At 46.2% G+C, this 14,267-nt stretch overlaps 1 protein-coding gene across 2 annotated transcripts in view; it reads right to left on the bottom strand.

Annotated features, from left to right (window-relative positions):
• LOC122923653 (protein mono-ADP-ribosyltransferase PARP14-like) overlaps positions 1-14,038 on the bottom strand; it is an 81,695-nt gene extending 67,657 nt beyond the window's left edge. For both annotated transcript variants that reach the window (XM_044274508.1, XM_044274507.1), the window contains exon 1: positions 13,821-14,038. The gene's annotated coding sequence lies outside the window, so the exon portion shown is untranslated. The remainder of the gene's footprint in view (positions 1-13,820) is intronic.
• Between the last annotated feature and the right edge of the window lie 229 nt (positions 14,039-14,267).

Below are 14,267 nucleotides of genomic sequence, written 5' to 3'. Positions count from 1 at the left end.
ACCCAACAGGTGATCCTGCTGATCAAGTCTGGCAACCAGCGTAGGTAGCGAGGATGGCCCTGTACCGTCAGAATTCATGGCTTGGTCCTAATGTCATGGAACCATGAACCAGACGTACAACAAGAGATAAGTGGAAATAAGAAGGCTTTATTGAAAATCAAGCTGTAAGGCAAAAGTCCAAGCGGATGGCTAAACCGAAGCAGGGTCTTGCGAAGCCAGAGGTCAGGAACCAGAAGGGTAGTCAGACAAAGCCTGGATCAGGAACCAGTAGGGTGGTCAGACGAAGCCTGGATCAGGAACCAGCAGGGTAGTCAGACGAAGCCAGGATCAGGAACCAGAAGCAGCAGCAGTCTTAGAAGCATGTGAACACAGGAGGACCAAGCAAGGAACTGAAGCCACAGACCTCCTATATATATGAGCTAGGCATCCAGCTCCTCCCAGTGGGAAGGAGAAGCCGCAGGGTGGGAGGCTACAAGAAACCCAGAAACCAAGATGGCCGCCAGCACATGTCAAACGAAGGAGAACAGCAAGAAGGTAAGACCATGACACTGGGTGAGTATGTGGGTGAAGGGTATTCTTTTGTTTATAGCTATGCCCACTCCTCTGGATGCTTTAATGTAAGGGCCATTATACCATAAGTGGAAAAGTGATTTGGGTATATTGGGAATGCGACCCTCTTCAAAGTGCGTCACTTGTAGGAAGCAAATATCTGTTCGGATTTTTTTTAAATGCAGAGTACCTGTGATCTCTTTTGAGAGGTATTTAGACCGCGTACGTTGAATGATACACACTTATTGAGGACATTCTGGTGTACATGAAACTAGAGTAATGTGTGCCACCAGTGGTGGGGACGAGGGGAACTAAAGTATAGACATTACAGTTGAAGTATCTTATGTCTTTTGATATTACCACTATCTCAGTAATATGATGAGGTGGCATGAAGATGCTTAATAGAAGCCATAAAAGACTGATCAGCCTCTGGGGGATTGATTGCCTTCCCCAGAACCGATACGGGGGGGGGGGGGGTTAGGTTTTTGTAGCCTGACATATAGTAACAGACTCTGCAAACATCTGCCAATCGTTTGGGCTGTAATGGCACCACAGCGCTTCAAGGGTTAAAATGTCGAGACAGGAGAAGCATATTCATGCCAACTGTGTTTCACAGGGCAACCTTCAACCAAAACTATGTTCTTTACTTGTGGACAGTGACCTGTGTTAATTATATTAAGACTTGCACCCCAGGGTCCTGTTGTATAATTATAACCATGTAACAACAATGGAACTGAGAACTAAGGAGGCGCTCTGCTCCACAGCCCCCCTCACCGACCATGTGCCTGGAGGAGGTGCAGTCTTCCCCTCCAATTAATAGACTATATGGTATATACCCTAGTACTCAACCATCAAGTGTCTCTGGTCCTGGGGTGTGCTTTCTTCTTCAGGGCAACTTTCTCCCAGCAAAGTCCCTCTGGCAGCTCCTCTGGTAAGGATACACCTAAGGACGGCACCGGCAGCCATGTAAGAATGTCCATTGGAGGGGTCTGCAGGATCTCCCAGACCGCCCACAGATTCCCTGGGGCACGAACCGCGCATCTTTTGCCGTTGGTTGTGAAGGTATGTGCTGGGAATGAAGCAGATCCGTTGGCGGATATTCTCCTCTCGTTCAGTGTCGGAGGTGCTAGGTCCTGGAATAAGAGGATCTTCACCCCCTCAAGGAGAGCTTGTCTCATTTCTCTGGCTGACTTTCACTGCAGTAATTATAGGGTTTGAAAAGTAACAATTCGGAATATCACAGAGAAAAATGACTTTTCATATAAAACGTAGCTTTTACCATAAAATGTTAAAATAATACCCCATATACATGTAAATAATAATAAAGAACAATGTCAGATATTTGGACAAAGCCTTACTTAGGGCGTATCCAGGATAGTACAATCCGATAAAGAAAAATACGTCAACTTACAGTTTGGAGACCATGGACCTGGCCAGAGGATAAACGAGAGGTGAAGTCAGGACAGGGGGGAAAAATCCCTAATGTGTCCCTCAATGTACCGCTGCCTACAGGCGGAGCACCCGCCCCGAAAGGCGCAACCCCACCTCTCGGTGGATAAGCCCTCACTGTCACCTACTTTAACCCTGCCAATGGAATTTACGGTACTTGTCCCTTCTTAGCTGCTTGACCCGACGCGTTTCCCCAGTGTCCGAAAAAATTGGTTCATCAGGGGACCGAAGATGAATAATCAGATGATAAAAGCTTCAATTCTGATAGTTGCAGGATAAATAATCAAATGTTGCAGGCATCAATTTAGATAGTTGCATATCCGATGTTCTTAGGCAAAAAACGATGACAATTGCATTAAAGACATCCTGGTATGGTAAGGTGCACTTGTATTAAAGTCTTAAATACCTTGGATCTGGCGCCTAAAATGGTACCCCACCTCCTAATCCGGCAAATAGCGGCAAAAATGCTGGTATGAACGCAACTTCCGGTCTTTGGAACGCATGCGATGCGTATGGAACGCACATGTGATTCAAAAACCGGAAGTGCTTGAGCGCTATTCTCCCAGACACTTCCTGCCTATGGAACGCATGCAGGGGTGTGAGAGGATAAACTAGGAGGAGGCGAAGGTGTCGGCTGCGTTACCCGGGGGGGAGGGAGTGGTTAATGCATCAATAATGACTGAATTAAGGTAAATCAAAAAGCAAAGGTTAATACATAGTGTGACATAAGTCCCTGTGAAATGATGTCTAAAGAACCAATCCCGGTTCGACAGTGTGCAGATAAATCTAAGCTCACACTTTGTAGTCAGCGGATGACCATAGACTGCGGTTGTTATAAGTAAGAGAGAAAGAAGGAGACTAGATAAAGCAGCTAAAGGAGATCTGTTCATTCAGTCCCAGGGGATACACAGTTTTAAGACGGTAGTGTCACGGCTGAGGATGGGGAAAACCCTCAGCCGTGCGATGCCAGAAGATGGTAGGTCTCTACTTGGCCAGGACCACAGAATAAGGGAGCTGGTCACCTCCTAGAGCTTCCCTAATCTGACCCTGACTCCTAGCTACATGAGCCGACCTTGAAGGTAGGAGGGCTCATGTTCAGGAACCTCGGATCCCTACTCACCCTCTGCAGATCCCTGAGTTAGGAGCTGGGTAGACAGCCCGTTCCTCCTGGACGCGGAGAAACAGGAGTCTAAAGTGGCCAAGCTGCAAGGGGATAGGAACATGAACAGCCTATGGATATGGCAGGAGGATGAAAAGTACTTCCACACCTACCTGCCACAGACACACAGACTGGATCCCGTGCAATACAAGCTAGTGTCCACACCCAAACATAAATGGACACAGCAAACACACAAACACACAGGAACCCAGATCCATAGGTGCATAGAATATGAAAAGGAAAACAACATCAACTAAGCATCGTGTATAACATTTTTTGACCACAAGGGTGGCCCTCACTGGCAGATGGTATTAGAGACCAGGAAGGTGCCTCCAGCTTACTAACAAGGCTGGAGTACCCCTCAGACATCAGGTCTCAACTGAGGTTAAATAACCCATGTAGCCACACCCAGTGCACACACACTAGGAAGGAAGTTAATCCTTCCAACACCAGGGAAGGGAAGAAAGCTACTTAAAGGGGACGTGCACCCATAAATAAACCTCGTGCACAGAAACAGAAACAAGGCACACCTAAATAGACAGGTTGCCAGGTGCAACCGCATGCACAACATAGCAAGCTGCCTCGCAACAGCTCAGGCTGCTATGCTGACACATAAACAATGTTGCCAGCAGCAACCACACGTGAGGCAACATACTACAGCCCTCACCTGTGATTGACAAGCAGACCTAGATTGCAGGCAACTGCCTGCGGTTACAGGAGTCACGACCATGACCATGGTCGTGACAGGTAGATCCACTGGGCTTCCTTTCGGAGAATTCTATTGTCCCAGTAGCCACCCCAATCGTAGGGATCAACCGTGCGATCGGTTGATCCCTACGATTCCTTACATCCTCTAGATGTTCCCCAACTTGTCTCCTGAGTTCGCGTTTAGTTTTACTGACATAATTAAGGGGACAGCTACAGGTACACAGGTAGCTAACCCCCGGTGTTCGGCAGTTAGCAAAGTCGCGTACGGTGTATGTTATCCCCATGCTGTTGCTGGTGAACAAGGGGCAGCAGATCCAGTCCCTGCCACGCTTGTAGGTGCCCGTCAGCTTGGGGTTGAGCCATGTAGTTGTTCCTATTGGTTTTTGGTATTGGCTATGTACCAATCTGTCTTTTAAGGACCGTTCACATCTGTATGTAATTGCCGGTGCCGGGGGGAGAACATCATTAGTGTCTGGATCAGTCAAGAGACTATCCCAGTATCTTCTCAGGATACCCCGAACTTTCTGGTTTTCACAGTCATATGTGCCAATAATTCTGATGACATTATAGCATTTTTTATCTTGGTTATTTCAAGTATTGCCGGCTAACAAGGAATGGCGATCAGTTTTGCTAGAATGTTGGAAAGCCTCCCTCAGGACATGATTTGGGTATCCTCGTTCTTGAAATCTTTTACGCATATCGGCCGCCTGATGATGGAATGATTCATAAGAGGAGACATTTCTTCTAACTCTAAGATATTGTCCCTTGGGGATACCTCGTTTTAAACTCACAGGGTGATAACTGTCGTAGCCGTCGGTTTCCTATATGTGCGCAGTTCACCTTAATGTTGTGTAATACGTATGTCCAAAAAGGCAATACTATCCCTGTTACTCTCATGGGTAAATCTGAGACCTATAGTATTGACATTGAGGTAAGTAACAAGTCACTGGTGCCATCCCATATGATAAACACGTTGTCAATATATCTCCCCCAAAATAAAATGTTAGGGGCCCATTGACGACATGGCTCATTGAATACAATAGTGTCCTCCCACCAGGAAAAGATTGGCATAGCTGGGCGCACACGGCTACCCACCGCCGTACCTCTGAGCTGGTGGAAGAAACGTGTCCCAAAGATGAAGCAATTATGCGTCAGTATGAACTCAACTGACGGGATAACAAAATCAGAATGTGCCTTATATTGGGTCCTTTGTGTACTGAGGAAGTATTCCGCAGCTGTGATACCCCAATTGTGGGGGATACTGGTGTACAAGGCCTCTACATCGATAGAAGCTAACAGGACATTATCATCTACATGAATATTATCGATCTTGAGTAGTAGATCCGTCGTGTCTCTTATGTAGGAGGGTAAAGCTGACACAAAAGGACATCAAATGTTGTCAACATACGTACTAATGCTGTGGGTAATAGATCCCACCCCTGACACAATGGGACGTCCCATAATTTCATCTCATCCCTCGAAATCAAATTATTCTCAAAGGCTTCTATAAGGATAGATTCAAGTTGATCAGAGAACCAGCTGTTGGATTAGATGGAAGAATAGAATAGCGCGTTCTGTCATCCAAGAGTCTCAGACACATATTGTGGTATGGTCCATTATCACAACATTACCACCTTCAGATGGTTTACACACAATGTTATTATCAGATTCCAGATTCTTTAACGCATCCAACTGGTCTTTACTTAGATTATTAGGCCCTTTTTTATTCACTCTCTGAAGTTTTTCTAACTGTTTATACCACTAATTTGTTGAAAAGGTCTAAGGCTGGAGTATCCCGCGGGGAAGGCATTCTAGTACTCTTAGGTTTAAGATGCGTAAATGGACCTAATACAGGACTGCACTCATTTTCGGTTAGGAGAGAGCTCAGTGTCCAAACTCCCTCCAGATCCTGCAAAGAGATACCACGTTTAGTACATTCATCCTTTTCATGGGTTTTAAAGAACTTGTGCCACTTTAATTTGCTGATAAAAAGACTAAGATCCTTAACCCAGTCAAACGTACTAAATTTTGTCGTGGGAATGAAGGAGAAACCCCTCGCTAGAAGTTTCTCTTCCTGATCAGTCAAGGGTCTGTCAGTAAGATTGATCACTTGATTGGGGAGTGATGTTACTTGGCTTCGGTGGGCTTCTGACGTGCTCCAGTATCCCGTCTCTCAGTTAATATGGGAATGTGCTTGTTCCCCCACTGATTTCTAAAAAAGCATTGGGGGAAGATGATGAGACCGGCAAAGAGGAAGACAGAGAGGATGACGTAGAGGCAGGTACCGGGAGTATAGACATCGGATATGCAACTATCTAAATTGATGCCTGCAACATTTGATTATTTATCCTGCAACTACCAGAATTGAAGCTTTTAACATCTGATTATTCATCTTCAGTCCCCTGATGAACCAGTTTTTACGGACACTGGGGAAACACGTCGGGACAAGCAGCTAAGAAGGGACAAGTACCTGAAATTCCATTGGCAGGGTTAAAGTAGGCGACAGTGAGAGCTTAGCCACGAGAGGTGGGGTTGCGCCTTTCGGGGCGGGTGCTCCGCCTGTAGGCAGGGGTACATTGAGGGACACATTAGGGATTTTTTCCCCCTGTCCTGACTTCACCTCTCGTTTATCCTCTGGCCAGGTCCATGGTCTCCAAACTGTAAGTTGCCGTATTTTTCTTTATCGGATTGTACTATTCTGGATACGTTCCAAGTAAGGCTTTGTCAAAATATCTGACATTGTTCTTTATTATTATTTGCATGTATATGGGGTATTATTTTAACATTTAGCAGAGCAGCAGTGTCTATGTACCTCAGCAGACCCAAACCATGTTTCTCGGCTGTTCTCCTTCTTTGGGTTTAGGTCTCAGGGATCTGCTAATGCGTTCTACTGTGATTTCTGCCACTCATTCTTCTCCCAGGAGGTGAGCAAAGATGGCGCCTCAGGTAGGGCCTTGTGTAGCATGCTTTCAGGGATACCCCTGAGCCTTATGTTCTTGCGCCTACTCCTGATCTTTGATTAAAGCGAGGGCAGTGTTGAGAGAGTCTGCATGGGAGATACTGTTTTCTCCCAGGGCCCGGCTGTAGGAGAGGATGGCTGCTTGGCTGTTTTCCAGAGCTTCTACACGGTGCCCAATGTGCTTCACATCCTGCTTGATTTCAGCCAGGTCTTGGATCACCGGAGCCAGGGCCTCAGATAAGGCCCTTGGAGGAATTTTCGGGAGATTGTAGTTGAATTGCTGAGTAGTGCTTCGGAGTCAGTTACAGAGGATCTGTCTGGTCCGGCATCTGAGTCTTTCTCCCATTCGCTTCTTTCTTCCGGCGCCATCTTGCTTGCGCTCCCGGAGGTAGTTGAGGTTCTCCTGTGAAGGTATTTCTCCATATCTGAGGGGCCTCGGTCTTGCCTATGTTGATCATCCCTGCCTCACGCCTTATCTCTTCCTATTTTCACCATTATATGGCTTGTGGAGCCACGGAATAAACTAATTTGCAGAGTTGCGTGGAGAGGAGCTCACACACACATGTCCGTCTCGTTCAGCAGTAATCTGTAGGCTTTGTAGTATAAGGACACACAAATAAATCCTGTTTGTGACGCCAGTTGCAGCAGGACACCCCCTGGGGCCCTATTAGAGGGTTGGTACCCAGGTGTAGGAATGGCCGTGTGGTATAGGGATGTCTAAAATGTCCCTTTATGTTGAGTGCAAGTGTCCCGGTGCTCCTACCTGGATACAGGCGTTGGCTCGGAAGCAGACAAATATGGGGTAGTAAGTGAGGGATGAAAGAAGTAACTGGAGTCCAGACCTGGTATACAGTTTAATAGCAGCTTTACTTTGGCAAACTTTCATCAAAAACAGTCTTCAAACTTTGTCTTGGTCTCAGCAGGCTTTAGCATTAAAACTCTGGCAGGCAAACTCAACTCTGCTACATCAGTTGCTTTCTGACCTGCTGTACTGACAGGCTGACTTGGTAACTTGGCTTCTTCTTTTTGCTGCAACTTTTTGTAGTCTGTCTCTAAATTAGGCCAGGGAACTCTCCTCCTAACTCATGAGGCTCCAAACTGTGGCCTCCATATCCAGCAGAGCTGAAGGTGCTCTGGCTGGCTTGACTTAGCTTGGCCTGACCACGTCCAGCAGAGACGTGCTCAGCACTTTCTTCCTTCCCCTAGCTGGGGGTAAGCTGGACTGCAACTAAACTTGGACCCACCCTTCCTGCAGGGAGTCGGACTCGCCCACTCCTCCACAGAGGGGGTTTAGAATGGAATGGAAAGCTCCATTCTATGAACCTGTAGCTCTGCCGCCTTTGCTGCCACCTGCTGGTAAACCAGGCACAGGCACATTACACATGAACATAAACAGTTACAATGATGACATGAGGTTAACCAGTAAAGACAGTAGCGTGGGGCAGACGTTTTAATACCACTCTGGGGCATTATATTAGTGTCACAACCTATTGCTGACCCTGTTGTGCCTGGGGTCAGAAGGTCGCAGCAGGTGGCTACTTGCTCGGTTTCAAGGGATCGCTCCATGACCTAGTGGTGGGAATATTTCCAGTCCAGGTTTTCCTGCTTTGGTTTGGGATCCTTTTTGTCCCATTTAGGAATCTGTAGCTTTTCCTTTCAGCTGTCCTCTGTCAGCCGCCCCCAGCTACTATATAGTCTCCCTTTCTGCTTCCCTTGTTCCCAGATATAGACCTTCCTTCCAGATCTTATATTCTGACCTCTGGTGGAGTCGGGACAACTGTTGCTGTGGAGCTGTTGGATCTCCCTTCGGGGATTGTTTGTGGTGTTTGTGTTCGTCCTTTCCCTGTTGTTCCCCTAGGTGGTGAGGACTACTACTCCCACCGTCCTACTTACTACCTAGGGCTTATTTCAGGGTAACTCACTGAATGGAATTGACAGTTTAAAAAGCAAAAACAACAAAACTGTATTAATTGTTCTTGCATGGAAAGACCACTGACTGTTATCTCACATATATATTCTTACTATTATAGCCAAATTTACCACCCTAACTCCTTCCACGGTTTTTACACTACATAAACAGTAATATACTGAAACGTGCGGATTGTTCCCGATTGGTGTGCTATTACTTTGTAGAACGTTTTTCCAAATGGTTCACGAAATATCTGCGTTTTTGTGCTGAAATTGGTCCCATAGGAATGAATGGCGGAATGTTCAAATCTAGAGTGGGAGCTGAAAAATCAAGACATGATTTCTAAACGGCCAGAACTCCCTCATTTTCAAGCCACCTACACAAATCTTATAGCGTCCAGCTATCCCTGCTGCCACTAAACATGTCCACGGCTAAGCCATAGTCCTGATCATTTTCACAATATGACCATTTGTTTGCAACTCGCGCCGCCCATTGCCATTCATTGAAGCTACACTCTAGCCCCTTCTAATGTGAATGGCAATTTCTAAACTGCAACTGTGCCTTCATTTTTAAGATTTCAGAGACATACTGTGCATCAAAATGTAGGTCTGGGCCTTGTGATTCTCACAATATAAAGCTCTTTGCTGTAGGATTTATAAACTACAACTGTTTGAAGATGGCAACCGGCAGTGAAGTGAGCAAGTTGGAGCAGTTTGTTTTTAACCGCTCTTCTCTGCCCTGGCTGTAGGGTGAGTTGCCATAGGAACCCAGGAGTGTGAGCAGCCAGCAGAGTGACGAAAGCTAGAGTGTGAGCTGAAAAATCAGGACATGATTTCTAAACTGCTGCCACTCCCTCATTTTCAAGACAACCTACACAAATCGGCTGCTAATGTTTTTATAAATGTATGTTTTAATGTAACTGTGAAGCACTTTGGGCAACAACATTGCAATTAAGTGTGCTATATAAATAAATAAAAGTTGAAATGCATTCCTCACTCTATCTAGCTTGCCATGTGCACTTTTTAAATTTGATCAATCAATTGGTTAGTGTAATGTTTACTATCTTTACTCACTCCAAACCCTCCTCACTGTTACTCTGCCCACTCCATAAAGTTACTCTGCATGGTCCAACCTTTCCACAGTTACTCCAGCCACTCCACCCAGTTACTCCCCCCACTCCAGTTGTAGACTACTGGTGGAGGTAAGAACACTTCACACAATTTCCCCAGAAATTTTCTAGTTTATATTGCTGGCTAAAATCTATTAGTCCCTGATAGAAATAAATATAAAAGGCTCTGGTGAGTGTGTGTCAAATGGGGCGGCAGAAAATTCTCCAACCCTCACAGTTTAAGTGGACAGTCAGATGGCTATTTGTTCTATGTCCAGTGAGCCCGAGCTGATCCACAGTAACAAAACCACACCGCTAATGCGGTAACAGTGATCAAGTTGGGACTCTAATTGTGTCCAGTACTAGTGCTTTCGCCCCATTATTAGATAGCTAGCGTCCCTAAAGCATCAGGTGAGACCCATGTACTCTATTAGATTCCATGATCTCACGGGACCCTTGCTACCACTATGCTTTAAGTCTGGCTAATAATCATACCCCCTGCTTTACGTGTCTCTTATAGCCCTGTGACGGGCCGTTCATCAGGAGCTCATAGGGCATAAATGATAGAGGTCGTCTAATAGCCTGTTTGTTGTCTCCTGTTTGTTGTCTCCTGTTGTTGTCTCCTGTTTGTTGTCTCGCTTCAGCTATTGTTTGTGGTGTTTGTGTTGTTTGTCTTTTCCCTATTGTTCCCCAAGATGTCAGTGGTGAGGACTACTGCTCCCACCGTCCTACTCACTACCTAGGGCTTCTTTCAGGGTAAGCCAGGGACGAGGCACGTGATCGGTGTACAAGTGAGCTGCCCGCCTGGGGACGTCAGGGCAGCCAGGTGTCGGTGCCAGGTGGGTAAGCGGTCACCACTACGTCCTCTCCCTAGTGGTAGGGTACTCCTCTTTCCCTGCACCTTTTCTCTGCACCGCACGTCTGTTACCTGCCATATCAGACGTGATATTATATCTGGCCTTATATATTTTTTTAAGATCCACTATGGATCCTATTGCTGCTTTGGCAAAGCAGTTGCAAGGTCTGTCTCTTGAAGTGACAGAATTGAGGGCATCGGTCCTTCAGCTGCAGCGGACCTCGAGCCCAGTTGGTACTAGGGGTAACCAGGTCAATCCTGAACCTAAGGTTGCTCTCCCAGACAGATTTTCTGGAGGGAGAGACAAATTTGTGGTGTTCCGAGAAGCCTGTGAATTATATTTCAGGCTGCGCCCAAATTCCTCTGGTAATAAGGAAGAGCGGGTGGGGATTGTTTTAGTTACCAGCAGGTACCCTGGCCCTCCGGTCGGTAGTTGAGTTTTTGGAGGCCCTGGGTCTCATATATGATGACCTTGACCATGTCTCCCTAGCTGAGTCCAGATTACTGCGGCTTCAGCAGGGAGATCGGTCAGCAGAGAATTATTGTTCAGAGTTTCAAAGGTGGGCCACGGATACTCGGTGGAATGACTCGGCTCTCAGGAGTCCGTTTTGCCAGGGGTTGTCAGACAAAGTAAAAGACACGCTTGCGCTGTATGAGACTCCTATATCCCCTGGGGCCACTATGTCCCTATCTATAAGAATTGATAGATGCCTTAGGGATAGGCTGAGGAGTTCTTGTCCTCCAGAGACTTTTGTCAGGCAGGAGTCAGTTTGTTCTGACTCAGCCGAACCTATGCAACTAGGGGGAGCCGCTCATCAGGTTGGTCCTCCTGGGGCTCATCGTAAATCTGGGGTTTGTTTCTTCTGTGGTCGGAGGGGTCATTTCATTGGAGCTTGTCCATCCTTACCCAAAAAGAAACAACCTCCGGAACTACTGACCCCAGGTGGTGCAGAGGATGACACCCTAGGTGTATACATCTCCTCCATAAGAACGTCTCGGTTTGTTTTGCCAGCTATGGTAGTCTTGGGTAATAAAACGTAGACGATTTCTGTTTTCTTATACAGTCGAGCTGGAGTTAATTTGGTGGATGCCCGATTCGCTCGGATTTTGGGTTTTTCTTTTAGTTCTTTATCTATATCTATCCCCATATTCGCTATCGACTCTGCTCCTCTTACTCTGGGGAAACATTGTACATGACATACAGTACAGACCAAAAGTTTGGGCACACCTTCTCATTCAAATAGTTTTCTTTATTTTCATGACTATGACAATTGTAGATTTACACGGAAGGCATCAAAACTATGAATTAACACATGTGGAATTATATACATAACAAAAAAGTGTGAAACAACTGAAAATATGTCATATTCTAGGTTCTTCACAGTAGCCACCTTTTGCTTTGATTACTGCTTTGCACACTCTTGGCATTCTCTTGATGAGCTTCAAGAGGTAGTCACCTGAAATGGTCTTCCAACAGTCTTGAAGGAGTTCCCAGAGATGCTTAGCACTTGTTGGCCCTTTTGCCTTCACTCTGCGGTCCAGCTCTCCCCAAACCATCTCGATTGGGTTCAGGTCCGGTGACTGTGGAGGCCTGGTCATCTGGCGCAGCACCCCATCACTCTCCTTCATGGTCAAATAGCCCTTACACAGCCTGGAGGTGTGTTTGGGGTCATTGTCCTGTTGAAAAATAAATGATGGTCCAACTAAACGCAAACCGGATGGAATAGCATGCTGCTGCAAGATGCTGTGGTAGCCATGCTGGTTCAGTATGCCTTCAATTCTGAATAAATCCCCAACAGTGTCACCAGCAAAGCACCCCCACACCATCACACCTCCTCCTCCATGCTTCACGGTGGGAACCAGGCATGTAGAGTCCATCCGTTCACCTTTTCTGCGTCGCACAAAAACACGGTGGTTGGAACCAAAGATCTCAAATTTGGACTCCTCAGACCAAAGCACAGATTTCCACTGGTCTAATGTCCATTCCTTGTGTTCTTTAGCCCAAACAAGTCTCTTCTGCTTGTTGCCTGTCCTTAGCAGTGGTTTCCTAGCAGATATTCTACCATGAAGGCCTGATTCACACAGTCTCCTCTTAGCAGTTGTTCTAGAGATGTGTCTGCTGCTAGAACTCTGGGTGGCATTGACCTGGTCTCTAATCTGAGCTGCTGTTAACCTGCGATTTCTGAGGCTGGTGACTCGGATGAACTTATCCTCCGCAGCAGAGGTGACTCTTGGTCTTCCTTTCCTGGGGCGGTCCGCATGTGAGCCAGTTTCTTTGTAGCGCTTGATGGTTTTTGTGACTGCACTTGGGGACACTTTCAAAGTTTTCCCAATTTTTTGGACTGACTGACCTTCATTTCTTAAAGTAATGATGGCCACTCGTTTTTCTTTACTTAGCTGCTTTTTTCTTGCCATAATACAAATTCTAACAGTCTATTCAGTAGGACTATCAGCTGTGTATCCACCTGACTTCTCCACAACGCAACTGATGGTCCCAACCCCATTTATAAGGCAAGAAATCTCACTTATTAAACCTGACAGGGCACACCTGTGAAGTGAAGACCATTTCAGGTGACCACCTCTTGAAGCTCATCAAGAGAATGCCAAGAGTGTGCAAAGCAGTAATCAAAGCAAAAGGTGGCTACTGTGAAGAACCTAGAATATGACATATTTTCAGTTGTTTCACACTTTTTTGTTATGTATATAATTCCACATGTGATAATTCATAGTTTTGATGCCTTCAGTGGGAATCTACAATTTTCATAGTCATGAAAATAAAGAAAACTCTGAATGAAAAGGTGTGTCCAAACTTTTGGTCTGTACTGTATATATAGATGAGATTCCTCGTGGAGAGCTCAGTGAGTTCAAAGCAAGAAATCAGATCACAGCAGGGTGGGAGTCTATCATATGGTGGGTAACAATCTACAAGAACAATGCACATGTAGATTGGATTAATTACATCTATTACAATCAGCAGAGGTTTGTTAATTGCTTCAGAGATACAATAAAATAAATTACAGAACAGCGAGGCCTCACCGCCCTTATGGTGAAACAGAATGGCCCTTGATATGTTATTGGCTGAGAACGGAGGGGTCTGCAAAATGATAGAGGACACTTCTGTACCTTTATTAATCCAGCACCTGACGGCAACATCACCAAGGCCCTGGAAGGACTGACAGCGCTATCCCAAGAATTGGCCGAGAACTCAGGATGTGATGAACCCTTTTCCTCGTGGCTTGAAGGATGGTTCAGGAGATGGTCCGGATTGGTGACATCAGCATTACTGTCTCCATTATTGCCAGCGTACTCACGGTCTGTGGAATCAGCAGACAGGAGGTTCAGAGCAGGGAAGTCCGGACCACAGTAAGTCCTAGGAACAAGAGGATGCATTTCAGAGAGCAGAGACACTGAGCACAATCAGCAGCAGGAGAGAGCAGGCAGGTTATAACCAAGGGGTGCAGTCGAGAGCAGGCAGGTCATAACCAATGGGTTCAGGAGAGAGCAGGCAGGTCATAACCAAGGGGTGCAGGAGAGAGCAGGCAGGTCATAACCAAGGGGTGCAGGAGAGAG

The sequence above is a fragment of the Bufo gargarizans genome, unplaced genomic scaffold, assembly GCF_014858855.1.
Source record: "Bufo gargarizans isolate SCDJY-AF-19 unplaced genomic scaffold, ASM1485885v1 original_scaffold_1790_pilon, whole genome shotgun sequence".
NCBI classification, from domain to species: domain Eukaryota; kingdom Metazoa; phylum Chordata; class Amphibia; order Anura; family Bufonidae; genus Bufo; species Bufo gargarizans.
This window is presented reverse-complemented; position numbering and strand designations above follow the sequence as displayed.